The sequence below is a fragment of the Callithrix jacchus genome, chromosome 20, assembly GCF_049354715.1.
Source record: "Callithrix jacchus isolate 240 chromosome 20, calJac240_pri, whole genome shotgun sequence".
NCBI lineage: Eukaryota > Metazoa > Chordata > Mammalia > Primates > Cebidae > Callithrix > Callithrix jacchus.
The window spans coordinates 44495977-44512276 of NC_133521.1; the positions used below are offsets into that span (position 1 = coordinate 44495977).

Here is a 16300-nt window from a genome sequence, read left to right on the forward strand (position 1 = left end):
CCCTCTGCTCCTCTGGAAAGTGCTTCTCTCTGAGCTCTGGTTCCCGCTCAGCTGACCACAGGGGAGTGGGAGTTGGCACCCGCATCACTGCACAGCCCGTATTGATGCAGGAACGGCTGCATGGGAAGAAGGTGGGCAGGCCTTCCAAGAACTGGGATGCAATTTCCTCCAGCACATTTTGGGGAACTGTGAACCCTGTCCCTGAGAAAATTTGGAGAGCAGCAGAGGTAGTCCAGGCCACACATGCCTGCTCTGCGCTTGCTTTTGGCTGAGGGTGGGGACAATGAAGGTCAGCTGCTGTCTGAGACTGAGGGGCACTTGGGTGTGGTCTGGCTTCTGCCACCACTGAGTGTGTGGCCTCAGGCAAGTGGCTTGCCCTCTGTGAGCCTCACATTTCCCCTTATAAAATGAGAGATTTGGATAAGCTTGGGAGCTCAGCTCAGAAACGACTTAGCCCCAGACCCCTGCTGCCGAGTCCATCAGAAGCCAATCCTTATACATTGTCAGTGGGTATCAGTGTGGGTCCTCGGGAAGGAACGCCATGATGGAGTCGGGATGCATTGGGGAGGTGGTGCCGCTGTGCTGCATGACATGGAGGGGGAGCTGGAGGGTGCAGGCCAGCCTTCAGATTGTGATGCCGGTCTGACACCCGTGAGAGGAGAGGGGAAGAAAGGAGCATGAGGTAGCAAGAGCCTCGGCCTGCCATGCATCTCAGAGGGTGTCTCAGCCAGGCAGACTGGGAGCCCCAGACTGAAGGTGGCCCCCAGAGGATGCTCCTGCTGGGCAGAAATGGGGGCCCCTTTGCTTGGCCATCAACTGCCCAGAGGCACGGAGTCTTGGCTGGAGAGCTGAGGCAGAGACGGAGGGCACTTGAAGTGGAGGCGCCAGCCACCCTCACCCACAGCAGGGTTTCTCCTGGCGTGAGGGGCATCTGAGCCACGCACCCGTGGGATCCTGCCACAGATATGTTAATTTGGCCAACTTCTTTTGAAAGCGTTTGGACTGTATTTGACAAAATCTTTTTTTTTTTTAAAGGAAAATGGGGTTTTTTCTGTTTATCTGCTCAGAAACAGAAAGAAAACATCAAGAGGGCCCTTGAGACACTCACCTAGTGCTTTGGGAAGGGACTGGGGACTGGGCTACAGGGAAGAATAACTCTCTCTCTGTGTCTCTGGTATCTCTGTCTCTCTCTTTCTGGCCTCTCTGTCTCTCTGGTCTCTGTCTGTCTGTCACTGTCTCTGATCTGTCTCTGTCTCTCTCTCTCTCTAGCATCTTTCTGTGTCCCTCTCTGGTCTCTCTCTATCTCTGTCTCTCTCTGATCTGTCACTCTCTCTGGTCCCTCTCTGTCTCTCTCTGTCTCTCTCTGTCTCTCCCCTCCCCTCTGTCTCCCTCTCTCTCTGTTGATCTCTCTCTGTCTCTCTTTCTCTTTCTCTCTATGTGTCCATCTCTCCCTGTCTCTGTCTCACTCTGTTTTGCTATCTCTGTTTTTTCTTGGTTTCTCTCTGTCTGTCTCTGGTCTCTCTCTTTCTCTCTCTCTCTCTCTCTCTCTCTCTCTCCATCTCTCCCTGTCTCTGTCTCACTCTGTTTTGCTGTCTCTGTTTTTTCTTGGTTTCTCTCTGTCTGTCTCTGTCTCTCTCTCTCTCTCTGTCTCTCTCTTTCTCTCTGTGTGTCCATTCCTCCCTGTCTCTGTCTCACTCTGATTTGCTGTCTCTGTTTTTTCTTGGTTTCTCTCTGTCTGTCTCTGTCTCTCTCTCTCTCTCTCTGTCTCTCTCTTTCTCTCTGTGTGTCCATCCCTCCCTGTCTCTGTCTCACTCTGATTTGCTGTCTCTGTTTTTTCTTGGTGTCTCTCTGTCTGTCTCTGTCTCTCTCTCTCTCTGTCTCTCTCTTTCTCTCTGTGTGTCCATCCCTCCCTGTCTCTGTCTCACTCTGATTTGCTGTCTCTGTTTTTTCTTGGTTTCTCTCTGTCTGTCTCTGTCTCTCTCTCTCTCTCTCTCTCTGTCTCTCTCTTTCTCTCTGTCTGTCCATCCCTCCCTGTCTCTGTCTCACTCTGATTTGCTGTCTCTGTTTTTTCTTGGTTTCTCTCTGTCTGTCTCTGTCTCTCTCTCTCTCTCTCTCTCTGTCTCTCTCTTTCTCTCTGTGTGTCCATCTCTCCCTGTCTCTGTCTCACTCTGATTTGCTGTCTGTTTTTTCTTGGTTTCTCTCTGTCTGTCTCTGTCTCTCTGACATACACTCTCATTCTCTCACACTCACACACAAATAGACGAGTACTGTCTTAAGTTGCAACAGGTTTGCCCCTTATTCCCTAGAAAGTTCCCATTTATTTCCTGTCCTTGGGAAAGGGAAATCTCTAAATCCATTTGGGGTTTCTCATTAAGATCCTGACAAATGAGAGAGAAAGAAGAACTTGAAGCCCACCGCATCACCAAATATGGGATAAAAATGCGCCCTTTCCCCGCCTGTGTTCCCCGTAAGTCATGACCACAGAACTACCGGAGGCCCCCAGGGCGCTGTTCCTCATGGCCCGTCTCACCCAGCTCCCAACACATGCTAAACTGGCCGGTGTGACCACACAGACTTCCCGATGAAACCCAAGATGCAAACGGGTTAACCTTTAAAAACAATGCTGGGCTTTCTTAAACGCCGGCCTGACCCGTCCCCACTGCTCCTGCATTGGCCGTGATTGACAGGGCCCCTGGGACCCTCAGGGTGAGGCCTCTGGCAGGCTCTGGCCTTTCCTGGGGTTTAGAGGCCCCGGGCAGATTATCTATATGGTCCAGTGGGGACCTATCTTTCAGCTTTTCCTGTCAAGAATTCCTGCCTCCTGCTTGGGACACAGCGAAGGGGGTTGACAAGCGAGACAGCCTGTGCCCCTTGCAGCCGCCTAAAAGTCACTCGTTCTAAGCCAGCCTCCATCTGTCCAACAGGCACACAGACTGCCGCCAGGCACGGCCCCCATTCTCCACCCCGAGCTCCTGCACAGCCAGTCAGGAGGCTGGAGCAGCAGAGGGAGCCGGCTGAGGCTCCCCCAACCCCGGGCCGCAACTGTCATCACAGATCCCTGAAAAACGAGCTCTGTAATCTTTGCCGTCGGCGGGCGCACAATTGCAGCCTTACAGTTCCCGCAGCTGTTTACCGTCCCCAGCGGAGCCCGCCTCGGGGCCCAGAGATACACACACACTGCCCTGAAATGGGACGTGACCACTGGGCACCACAGGTGCCCGTGTGAGACCTCATGGGACACTCATGGCCATGCAGGCAGCTCTTAGGGCCACCCTACAGATGGGGAAACCAAGGCCCGAGAGGCCAGTGGCTTCCCTGAGACTCCAATCTAAGCAACTGGGCTCCAAATTGCAAGTTCTGTCCGTCTCAGGTCCCCAGAGAAGCCCTGTTGTTCTCTTGAGATGTTTTCATGGCAGCAACAAAGGACGTGGGGATGGCCTGATGCCTGCAGAAGGGGCTGGAAGTAGGCGGGCTCTCCTGCCCTCTCCTGCCTGTGCATGGCCTGCCAGACTCAGGTGTCTGCCCCCTGAATGTTTCTCCCACGTTCCTGTCTTTAGACACAAACATGCACCTGCCACAGGGCCTTTGCACAGGCTGGGCCACCCGCCTGGAGTGCGGCCCGGTTCATCCCTTTCACTCAGGTCCTCAGGGAGGCCTTCTCTGCCCGCCAGGGGCCAACCCACACTGCCCTGCTGCCCTCACTGTCATCTCACCTCACTGAGCTTCTCCAAGCACCAAGGACTGCGGTCACGTGTTGATTTCTCTAAGCAGCCTTTCCTCTACTCAGTTGTAAGTTTAATAAAGGTAGGAATGTCCATATATTTCATCCACTGACATAGACCCAGACCCTAGAACTGCGGCTGGCATGAGGTAGGAGCCCAAGAGGTATTGGATGGGCAAGTGGGCAAATGAGGAAAGGTGGGTGTGTAGCCTGTATCCCCTTTACCTTCGCGTGGTGAGCAGCTTTTGCAAAGGCTTCCCAGTTCACGACGGAGTCCCTTAACCGCCTGGCTCACCCTAAAGCCTTCTTCTACAATGTGCCGCTCACACAGCTGGTGGGCTCCTTCCCAAAAGGAGATCAGAATCCCCAATCAGGGAACTTGGACTTGGGACTGAGAGGGAGAATGCATGCAGTGTTAGGTTGTTACATACACACACTCCTGGGGAAATGTTTCCCAGACACGGACCACATGGGTGGAGGGGAGAGGAACCAGGGCGAAAAGCACGAGGACACTGAGAGAAGAAAGACCGAGAGAGAGGTGAGAGGGAAGGAGAAGCAGAGAGAGAAACAGAGAAAAAGGGAAGGGACAGCGGGAGAAAAACAGAGACAGAATTCCTGCACCTTCCTGGGGAGTTGCCCATCCCCCTCCAAGGTCCAGCCACATCCCTGTATCCTTATAAATCCCCCATTTGTCACCTAAGCCAGAACCAGGGTGTCTGTGCTGCTTGCCGACAAGAGCCGAACTCAGCCTGCACCAGCCTGTCTTCTTGTGCACCCCTCACAACGTGGGTGCGCTGGGCCATGTGCAGCGAGGGAGACAAGGATGTCTCAAGGAAGACCCTGACCTCCGTGTGTGCAAGGAAACCTGCCTGGCACACGTGTCATTCAAGACACCTACCTCATGTGGAGTCAACCGTCTGTCCATCGTTCCAACAGCATCTTTTGAAAGGCCCCTCTGTGCCGGCCTCATGCTCAGGAGTTGGGGTTGAATAGACCGACACTACTTAGCGCTTGTGGCGTTTACATTCTGTTGGGAAGAAAGTAAGTTCATAAAGCTAAAAAGTAAAAGTCATTGTGCTGTAATTGACAGGAGTAAAGCAACAGGAGTGCTCAGGGCTAGGGAAGGGGTCAGAGCTTTTGGTAGGGCACTGAAGGCAGGTGTCACTGAAAGGTGACATTTGAATAGAAGTGTGAAGGAGGTGAGGGAGGGCACAATCCAGGTGGCTCCAGCAAGTGCAAAGGCCCCGGGGCAGGAACTGCCTGTGTGAGGCACTGAGCCCCAGCCCTGTGGCAAGGGGTAGAGGGGGTGGGTGGTGCACGAGGGATAGGCTCAGGAAGGAACCAGGCCAGACGTACTGCAGGGGACACATGGGGAGGCCCTCACCAGCCATTTTTGTGATTTATTTTGGCCTCACAGAATCTTGGGAGGTAAAAGATGAAGAACAAAGACTCACAGAGGTCGAGTGAATTCCTGAAGGTCACACGGCTGCTATGCAGGAGGTCTGGGGCTCCAACAGGCATGGGACCCCCACTGGCTCCTTTTTCTCCAGCCAGCAGCTGAGTCTTGAGTGATTGTTAGGAAGCGGTGGGTGTCCGAAGCAATGGCACCATTTGTCCCTCACCAGCTGTGAATGCAGGCTCCGGTTGCCCCACATCCTCACCAACGCCGGAGACTTTCCATTCCTGGGTGACACCCATCCTGGTGGGTGTGAGGTGGCATCTCCTTGTGGTTTTGATTTGCATTCCCCGACAGCTTATGACGGTGAGCATCTTTTCATGTGCTCGTTGGACACAAAACGCTGCATGGCGCATAATTCCATTTCCACAAAACATATAGAAAAGGAAAATCCATAGAGACAGAAGGCAGACTTGCGGTTGACAAGGGCTGGGTGAGGGGCAATGGGGAGGGACCGTGAGTGGGTGCAGGGTTTCCTCTGCGGGTGGTAAAAGTGTTCTGGAGTTTGCGGCGATGGTTGCCCTGTGCTGTGAATGTACTAAACGCCACTGAATCTCCACTTCGAAATGGCTCAAATAGTGACTCGTATGTGAGGTGTCCCTTACCAAATGAAGAATAGAAGCAGTGGGTTGCTATGGGCTCTTTTGGAAGGGGATTGCCTGATTATAATTTTATCGTCTTACAGTCTGCCCCTTTTTTCTAGATTTTGGCACATGTTTGCACGGGCTTGGACTCTTGCTGGGGTTTTTAGGAATTTACCTTAAGGAGAAAGTCTTGGAAAGGCCAGCGGGGCTTTCTGCAAGTGTCCTGGTCAGATGTCAGAGCCAGTGAGGAGAATGTGCTGATTACCGGCTTCTCTCTGCAAAACAGAGCCCAGCATGTCCACGTCACCCTCCAAGGTCACCCCCAAACTCATCTGGCACCCAATTAAATCGACGCCCAGCCCCGCGTGGAAGCCTGAAGAACGTGAACTAATAACAATAAATAGCTCTTTGGTTACTTTTTACAGACACATTTGGACTGCATTTCAGGCGACTTTATGGGCAAATGCTATTTTGAGCGTTCCCAAATTCCCAAATTGCACGTGAAACATCCTCAGGGCGAACATGAGGAGTTTTAAGCTCATGGATCTTGGATATAAATCTCAGGCTGTCCCAAGACCCAGGCAAGACTGGCGTAGCCACTGAAGTGCCCTCCCAGAGGTTTAGACAGGGCCTGGCCAAGACTCGCCCTCAGGCACAGCTGGGGAAGAGGCCAGGTCTAAGACCAGGGCCTTCCAGGAAGAGAGGGCTAGAGAATAGAGGGGTGGGGAGGTGGCGAAGAAGCGGGGGGCTGTGGGGTTCACCTGCTCTAGGGAACCCCCTCCATCTTCTCAGGAGGTGGGGGCCATTGTTTATCATAACTCTTTCCCATCCTAATTTAGGATTGGCTTGTCCTAAAGTGGGCACAGGTGTGCTTCCCACCATCACTTTCCCTCCAGATCTGCAGCCCACCTGAGCCTCACCCAGGGCAACCAGGTGGGCCACAGACACATGGTGCTTACTCTGTTTCCCCACCTGCCACAGGATGTTGACATCAAGTGCTGTCCCTCCACCTGGAAAGCTTTGCTGACCTTTGCCCTCCCCTCCTCACCCATCGGCTTCCCCTTCTTCCAGTGCCAACTCACTGTCACTTCCCCAGGGCAGCGCCCCTGACCACCAGCCCAGGCTGGGCCAGTTCTTGGGGTGACTTGCCCCCCGCCACCACAAGTGTCTCCTTCATTTGCATGATTCATTGACTTTTTTTGTTTTTCGAGATGGAGTTTCACTTTTGTTACCCAGGCTGGAGTGCAATGGCAAGATCTCGGCTCACTGCAACCTCTGTCTCCTGTGTTCAAGCAATTCTCCCGCCTCAGCCTCCCAAGTAGCTGGGATTACAGGCATGCACCACCATGCCCAGCTAATTTTTGTATTTTTAGTAGAGACGGGGTTTCACCATGTTGACCAGGATGGTCTCAATGTCTTGAACTCATGATCCACCCACCTCGGCCTCCCAAAGTGCTGGGATTACAGGCTTGAGCCACTGCACCTGGCCAATTCACTGACTATCTAACGGGGGACATCATGTGTCCCACTCACCATCCCCAGCACCTAACTGGGACCTGGCTCCTGGCAGGCTCCTGAAAATAACTCACACCTAAACAAACGCCTCCACCCCTACTCCTAGCTGCAAGAGTCCGGCAGACCCATGCGACAGCTGGGGAGGTGAGCTGATGCCAGGAGGAGATGGGTCTGCAGTTGAATCCTGAGATACTCTGAATCACTCCTTCATTCATCTGTTTGTTCAAAATCTACTGCATGCTCAGCACTGTGCTGAAGACATGGAGATGAACAAGGCAACCCGTCCGTCCAGCTAGGGAAATGTGCACCCAGATTACTGCTACACGACGAATCCCAAGGAAGGAACTTGGTGATGAACACGGGAGGAGTCAATTCCTTATCCTAGAAATACAGAATTGATTCCAGGTCCCCCTCAGATATCATAATCTACAGATGCTCGAGTCCCCCTGTAGTACAGCACAGTGTTTACATATAACAAATGCACACTCCCCACATACTTCAAATCATCTGTAGGTTACTTACGATACCTAGCACAACGTAAATGCTGTGTGCATAGTTGTTATACTGTTTTGGTATTATTTTTATGGTTGCACTGATATTTGTATTGGGTTTGATTTTGGAATATTTTCAATCTGAGGTAGATTGAAGCTATGAGTGTGAACCTGTGGGTGCCACACAGAGAGGCACAGCTCCCCTGCTGGTTATCAGCTTCCTTCCTCATCAACACAATCCACATCCCATAATAGGCACCGAAAGTGCTAAAGGCACTCAATTTCCCAGCAAGCCTTGCAGCTAAGAGTGGCCCCATGGACCCAGTTCCGACCTCAGAACTCAAGGGGAGCTCGGCAGGGGGTCTCTTGGAGAGATCTGCTTCTGGGAAAGCGCTTTCTCCCCAGTGAAGAGATGCCTGGGATGAGAGTCCCCCCTGCAACCCCGTCTTTGGGTCTGACTGTGTGAGAAGGTGGGGCCTGTCGTTGGAGCCCCCATTTCACGAGGTTAAAGTCAGCCCATGCAGAGGCTGGGAAACCGGCCGAGAGGAGGTGCCGGCTCCCCGTGATGCCGCTGAGCCACACGTGGAATCCCCCTGCCTGCAGAATTCCCGGCCTGCAGACTTCTTCTGCGGAGCCACTCAGGACCATCACTGCTGACACCACTCTCGCTCACATTTTACTATTTAGAGCCAGGAGCAGCTGAGCCACTGCAACCTTACTGTTCCACCTCATTCTCTTGGACTCTTGTCCCAGGAATGTGCTAAATGAGGCAATACCGGGTATCCCAGGGGTGCTAAATGAGGCAATACTGGGTATGCCAGCGGGCCTAGGGGGCCTCCCTGATGGCTGCCCATGGCCAAGTCCTCTCAAAACTTCCAGGATGTTCCACAACCCTCCAGGAGTCCCAGAGCTTCCCAGAGCTCTACTGCTTATCAGCTGTCCAGCACTGACAACTTAGTCAACCTGCTGTGACTCAGTTTCCTCTGCAGCAAAGAGGAGGAGAACGCTTGAGTCTTGATAAAATAAGGAAGTGTGAGTGCCTGCTCTCCTTCTGTCCCCCACCCCCAGGTCTTTCTCGTGCCCTCACCCCACTTAGCCTCCCCAGTTCTCCCTCCTGAAGACACCCAGTGACTTCACCCTCAATGCCCTTCTCAGACCCTGGACTGTCAGATCCGCCAGGGAAGAACCTTGCTCGACTGTCTTTACTCCAAGTGTGCACTCCTCAGAGGTTAGTACAAATCTGGCCACAAATTCATTTTTTTCCCAAGAAAGGAGCCTCCACATCTCAAGAGGACTTCCCAGACACCAAAGCTCTGAAAATCTCAGAGCCACACTGTCCAGGACAGCACCTCAGGCCACACACGGCTTCTGAGCACTTGAAATAAAGATACTGGAGTAGGCTGCACGTAGTGGCTCCCGCCTGTCATCTCTGCACGTTGGGAGGCCAAAGCAGGCGGATTGCCTGAGCTCAGGAGTTTGCAACCAGCCTGGGCAACATGGTAAGACCCCGTCCCTACTAAAATACAAAAAAAAAAAAATAGCGGGCTGTGGTGGTGTCTGCCTGTAGTACCAGCTACTTGGGAGGCTGAGGCAGGAGAATTGCTTGAACCCAGGAGGCAGAGGTTGCGGTGAGCTGAGATTGTGCCATTGCACTCTAGCCTGGGCAACTGACCAAGACTCTGTCTCAAAAAACAAACAAAAAAAGACACTGGAGTATAAAATACATACTGGGCACCAGATTTCAAAGGCAGAGAAAGAAAAGAATGGAAAGTGTCATATTAATAATATTTACATGATTACATATTGGTATGATTGGTAATATTAATAATATTTACATGATCACATATCGGTATGATTGGTAATATTAATAATATTTACATGATCACATATCGGTATGATTGGTAATATTAATAATATTTACATGATCACATATCGGTATGATTGGTAATATTAATAATATTTACATGATCACATATCGGTATGATTGGTAATATTAATAATATTTACATGATCACATATCGGTATGATTGGTAATATTAATAATATTTACATGATCACATATCGGTATGATTGGTAATATTAATAATATTTACATGATCACATATGGGTATGACTGGTAATATTAATAATATTTACATGATCACATATGGGGTATGATTGGTAATATTAATAATATTTACATGATCACATATGGGTATGACTGGTAATATTAATATTTACATGATCACATATTGGTATGATTGGTAATATTAATAATATTTACATGATCACATATTGGTATGACTGGTAATATTAATAATATTTACATGATCACATATTGGTATGATTGGTAATATTAATAATATTTACATGATCACATATTGGAATGACTGGTAATATTAATAATATTTACATGATCACATATCGGTATGACTGACAATATTAATAATATTTACATGATCACATATCGGTATGATTGGTAATATTAATAATATTTACATGATCACATATTGGTATGATGAATAGTTTTGATATATTGGGTTGCATAAAATGCATTACTAAAATCGGTATCACCTGATTCTTTTTACTGGCTCACATCAGATCACTTGCGGGATGTTTCCATGCAGCTGTGCCAATGCCAGGACCCTGCCTCCCCGCCTCCACTCCCGGCCTCGCCCACTGTCCTCCAGGCTCCAGCCATGCTGGCCTTGTCTCTGCCTCCCCAGATGTTCCCTGAAGACCCTGATTAAGGTCTTCCTCTCTCTGCCTCGTTGCTGTAATTCATCTTGTTCCCAGCATGTATCACAGTCAGAAAGTATTAGCAGGGTTTTATTTATTTATTTGCATGCCTGGCTCATTTTTAATTGACAAAAAGCATGTGTAGGCCAGGCACGGTGGCTCACACCTGTAACCCCAGCACTTTGGTAGGCTGAGGTGGTCAGATCATCGTAGGTTAGGTGTTCAAGACCAGACTGGCCAACATGGGGAAACCCCGTCTCTACTAAAAACACAAAAATTGGCGGGGTGTGGTGGTGGATGCCTGTAATCTCAACTAATTGGTAGGCTGAGGCAGGAGAACCACTTGAACCCAGGAGGTGGAGATTGCAGTGAGCAGAGATCATACCACTGCACTCCAGCCTGGGAGATAGAGCAAGACTCTGTCTCAAAAAAAAAGAAAAAGAAGAAAAAGCATATATATTTATGGTGTACAACATGATGTTTTGAAATATATACTATCTCTTCATCACTTCCCACTGCATCCGGCATGGAAAAGATGGTCAACCATTTGTTAATAAGCCCATTTTAAATAAAGTCATGAACAACTGAGTGAATGAACATATGTTCTCGGGGTGCAGCGGATGAGGAAGCCACAGTAACGGCATCTGGCCTCAGGGCAGCACCATGGTGTCCTGTCCACCTCATATGTCGGTTCGGTGCCTGAAGCACCGTGCAAACGTCCGAAATGTAAATGGCAAACTTCAAATTATTGGCACACCCATCGTCCTGCGACCTTCATTTCATTTTCCTTTGTGTGCTCCCATTCAGCCATTTTCTATTCGTATACGCGCTTTTCATAATTGCAATTGTACATCTTTTATTGGCTTTTAACTTTTAACATGGCATCACTTACATTTTTCCAAGTTTCTATGGGACCCTAAACTGGCTGCTAAATGTTGCATCCTATTTTGTTGTTTTAAAGTTTGAGAATCATGTTATTATAGAAAAGGGGACTAGGGGCCAAATCTCGCCTGCTGCCTGTTTTTGTAAATAAAGTTTTATCGGAGCACAGGCCCTCCCCTTGCTTACTTACTGTCTGTAGCTGCTTTTGTGTTATAATGGCAGAGCTGGGGAGCCGAGACAGAGACTGCCTATATGTGGTCTGCAAAGCCAGAAGCGTTGACTGTCTTTGCCTTTACGAAGAAGTTAGCCCTCCCCGATTCTAGAACATGTAGAAATTTCCAGATACTGGCAACTGGATTACCTGTCAGTGAACATTCATCTTTGTGCATCTTAATACTAGCTCTCCTCTGTGTAAAATCTGAGGGATAGAATCAGTTGGCTGAAGAGAACCAACATGTCTTGCAATGCCTTACCCTCATGTTGTGTAAGATTTACCAGGCTACCAAGAGTCAGGGAATGCTCTCGTTTCGCTGCAATCAAATGAACACTACATGTTAATGTTTAGAATGTCGGGGGTTAATATGGGAAGTATAGAAACGACACTTGAGGGCTTCCCTAATTTCATTATCTTCAATATTCAGTGACCGGATTTATCTTTTGGGAGTGGTTTTACTATCCCAAAAGCCCAATAATAGAGTTGCAGTGAACTTTGTTTTAAAGGGATATTCAAATACCTTAAACTTGTTCTAAAAAGCCTCTTCCCAGAGAAAAGCGTTTCTTTTACTAAGGGAATTAACCTCTGGGGACAGCAGTTTCAGTAAGACAGTCCCAATCCATATCGTATGGAGTCCTGTATCTGGTGTGACTCCCTGCAGCCGGGGCTGAGCACCCCTGGCCCCTCCTTGACTCCCCAGCTCCTTGTTTTGGCATCTTCACCCCCTTCACACCCGTGCCCTTTCCTGCCCCAGTCCTCCAGCCATAGAGGCCTCATGTTTCCTTTCATCTACACATAGGACTCCTCCAACTGCAATGCTCTCTCCAGCCCTTGACCACCAACCAAGTCTGACTCATCCATCAGAGAAAACATCAGATAGGACCGTAGATGCAAGACTAGACTGAACATTGTGCACGTTTCAGAGGCTGCATACGTGGGCTCTGATCTTGACTCCAGGACTTAATGGTGTCTGATTCAAGGCAAACTTTGAACCCTGTCAACTCACTTTCTTCTACATAGAATGGAAATCACAATGCTGAATGGGCCAGGTCATTGTGAAGACTATAGGTGATATGTGTGAGTCATGGTGGCCCAAATATGAGTGATACATCCCAATAAATACTGGTTTTCAAAAATGCATTATTGTTTTTTTTTTTTTTTTTTTTTTTTTGAGACGGAGTTTCACTCTTGTTACCGAGGCTGGAGTGCAATGGCGCGATCTCGGCTCACCACAACCTCCGCCTCCTGGGTTCAGGCAATTCTCCTGCCTCAGCCTCCTCAGTAGCTGGGATTACAGGCATGTGCCACCGTGCTCAGCTAATTTTTTGTATTTTTAGTAGAGACGGGGTTTCACCATGTTGACCAGGATGGTCGATCTCTTGACCTCGTGATCCACCCGCCTCAGCCTCCCAAAGTGCTGGGATTACAGGCGTGAGCCACCGCATCTGGCCAAAAATGCATTATTGTTACTGCTGAGACATTTTCCCTTTAGAGGGAACTAGCCCAACATGCTTCTAGAAAGGATCTTTGAACAGTGCCTGTGCTTTGCCTCTTTAAAGACATTTATGTGAGACTCCCGACTTTGAGCATCTTTAGGGACAGCAAACCTTTATTTTCAGAAGCAGCTTTGGATTTTAAAACAGTCTGTCAGAGCCACTCCTGATGATTCACCGACACAACAAGCATGGCTTGTTTCCCCAGTAAAGAAACAAAACCAATTTCACCATTGGATTCTGCAACCTCTGGGTGTGTCTGAAAGTCTCCAACGTCAAAAACGGATCAAATATTGAGAGTACGTTTGTGGACTGGGGTTTTCTATCTATTTGTTTATTTAATAAGTGTCTGCTAATCTTTTGCAGGAGGCTGGGGAGGGAGGGAGGGATGGATGGATGAATGGATGGATGGAGATAGAAATAAATAATAGAGATAGACAAATGATAGAGCTGGATATAGATAAAAGATTGATGATAAAGATAATAGATATAGATAATATATAGATGATAGAGATGAATAGAGGATATAGATGCATGGTTAGATAGATAGACAGACGGACGGACGGACGGACGGACGGACGGATGGACGGATAGATAGATAGATAGATAGATAGATAGATAGATAGATGATAGATAGATAGATAGATGATAGATAGATGATAGATAGATAGATGATAGATAGATAGATAGATGATAGATAGATAGATAGATAGATGATAGACAGATGATAGATAGATAGATGATAGATAGATAGATGATAGATAGATATATAGATAGATAGATAGATAGATGATAGATAGATAGACAGATAGATAGATGATAGATAGATAGATGATAGATAGATAGATGATAGATAGATAGATAGATGATAGATAGATGATAGATAGATGATAGATAGATGATAGATAGATGATAGATAGATAGATGATAGATAGATGATAGATGATAGATAGATAGATGATATATAGATAGATAGATGATAGATAGATGATAGATTAGATAGATAGATAGATAGATAGATAGATAGATAGATAGATGCTAGATAGATAGATGATAGATAGATAGATGATAGACAGATAGATAGATGCTAGACACCTGATGCAAAACCACTTGTTGCTATTAGGGACATTTGTTACAATCAAAGCGTATCATGAGACTAATGACTAAAGACTTAGGATGTAAACTGTATTAACAGCTATTGTTGAGGACAGTAATGGACAAAAACTTCTCTTAAGCATAAATGAGTACAATTACTGTGTCAATTAAAAGAAGAAATTAGAGTTAAAAAGCAAGCAAAGCTTTACCTGAGACTGGAAATGATAACGGAAACCTGGCCTTCTCATTGGCAAATTAACTAGTTAGTCATTAGTAGACAGACTTAAGTTAGAGCACGGACATGCAGAGTTGGTCACCCTCACATGTGGACACATCCAACCGGTGAGGTTCTGAATCTCACACCCGAATGCAGTCGAAAGCTGGAAATGTGACTCTCCTACCTGGGCCCAGACCACAGGTGGGATGGCAACTCATTTTTGATCCCAGTTCGCAGGCGCTATGATGACTCTCGTACCTGGAACCAACCAATAGGCCAAATAAAGCATCTTTAATTGCAGGAATGTGAGAGTGTCTGCTCACACCATGGGACAGGGTGTCTGTGGGTTCAAATGAGGACACCTGCTATTCCCAGGTGCCAGCTCTAGAACACTGTCTTACGATCTGCTGTTCCCTTCTGCCTGTCGGGGGATCATGGGCCCCTAGAATTAGGGATCTGTCCATCTCTATCCCAACCCTGGCCATGCCCAGTCATTCCCAACAGGCCTGGGTCCACCCCCTCTCCAGTCTCCTAACTTCCCTAGACCTCATCTATTCTGATGAAAAGATAGGGACAACAGTGACTCTAGGAGAATTAATTGAACCTGTGTGTGTTTCACACTTGTATGGCACCTATGGGTGCCAAGGGCGTGAAGGAAACACCACCCTCCTCCTCCCCACCGTCTCCAGCTTCTACTACGTGCTTTCCATGTGTTGGAAACTAAGCAATTTTGTGAAAATCAAGATCCCACAGAGATTCCCATGCACAGTGAGGGCACTATGATCTTTACTCCCTTTGCTTCAAGAAGCAGATGGGGGCACAGAGAGAGGAAGTTGCTAGAGGCTGACCCAGGCAGGAAGTGGCAGAGGCAGGATTTGAACCCAAATGAAGCATCTGGCCCCGGAGCGTGGGCTGAACTCTAGTAATATGGGTCTCTGAACGCAGGCTGAATGCCTATTTAAAACTAGTTGAAAGCATGCCATTGGATGTACTTAGTCACAAAAACGTTATTTACATGCCTGAATAAAATTAGAAGGTTTCACAGTTAATTTAGCACACAGGACCATTACGCTGGATAATTCGAATCAGCTCTTCCATTTGATCTTTTCTGAAAGTGGCTGATGCTATTATTACTGTGGCTGAAGACGCAGAGGAAACCCTTCCTGTGCTGCCTCGGAGCCAAGGCAGCCAACGATTTTCTAGTATCTGTCGTTATGAACTGGAAAATGTGTCCTAATCTCTGTGAACGTCTCCAAGTAAGATCTTTATCACCAAACACACAGAAGGGATGGAGAGAAACAGCCCAGTTCACCCCAAACGCCTTTTTTGTTGTGTTTTTAAAACACGCATGGTTTATTTCATTTGCAGTTGAGCATTTTGGGTGGCTGGCTCTCCTCGTTTTCTGTTTTCTCTTTCCACAGCTGAGCACTTATTCTACGTGGGAGAGGCATGGGGTGCAGGGTGGTGGCGATGGGGCTGTGTGCTGATCCCTGGGGCCGGTTCCCACGAGTAGACCAGCTTTTTTGGCCCTAGAGGCCAGCTTCCTGGGGAAGATTCCAGAACAGTGACTGCAAGGTTGACTGGTGCACCAAAGTCAGGCACATGCACAGGAGGCTGTGGGCAGGTTCCCCATCCTAAAGCTTTAGACCTGAGGTGCTCACCAGGGAGGGGCCATGTGCTCCCCCACCTTTAGGGTGGGAAACATGAACCTCTAGAGAGGAGAGCTAAGACAGATAGCAACCCAGTTAGATTTAAAACCTGAATATTTTCAAACATTCCATTTCATAATATTACATAGGGTATTGGAAAACAGCTTTCTTTACATAACTTGAAAACACAGAGTAACGAAGTGTTTTTGGCAGGTGGAGATTTTTAGGTGGGATCACAATGGTTAATGAGGACATATTCTCCATA

General features: G+C 48.1%; 1 long non-coding RNA gene across 1 annotated transcript in view; it reads right to left on the reverse strand.

Annotated features, from left to right (window-relative positions):
• The window catches only part of LOC144580554 (uncharacterized), an 86247-nt gene that overhangs the window by 25006 nt on the left and 44941 nt on the right, over nucleotides 1–16300 (reverse strand). The window contains exons 3-5 of the long non-coding RNA XR_013530247.1: nucleotides 5937–6036; nucleotides 5176–5520; nucleotides 4620–4748 (exon numbers count right to left, since the gene is read on the reverse strand). This is a non-coding gene — a long non-coding RNA (uncharacterized LOC144580554). The remainder of the gene's footprint in view (nucleotides 1–4619; nucleotides 4749–5175; nucleotides 5521–5936; nucleotides 6037–16300) is intronic.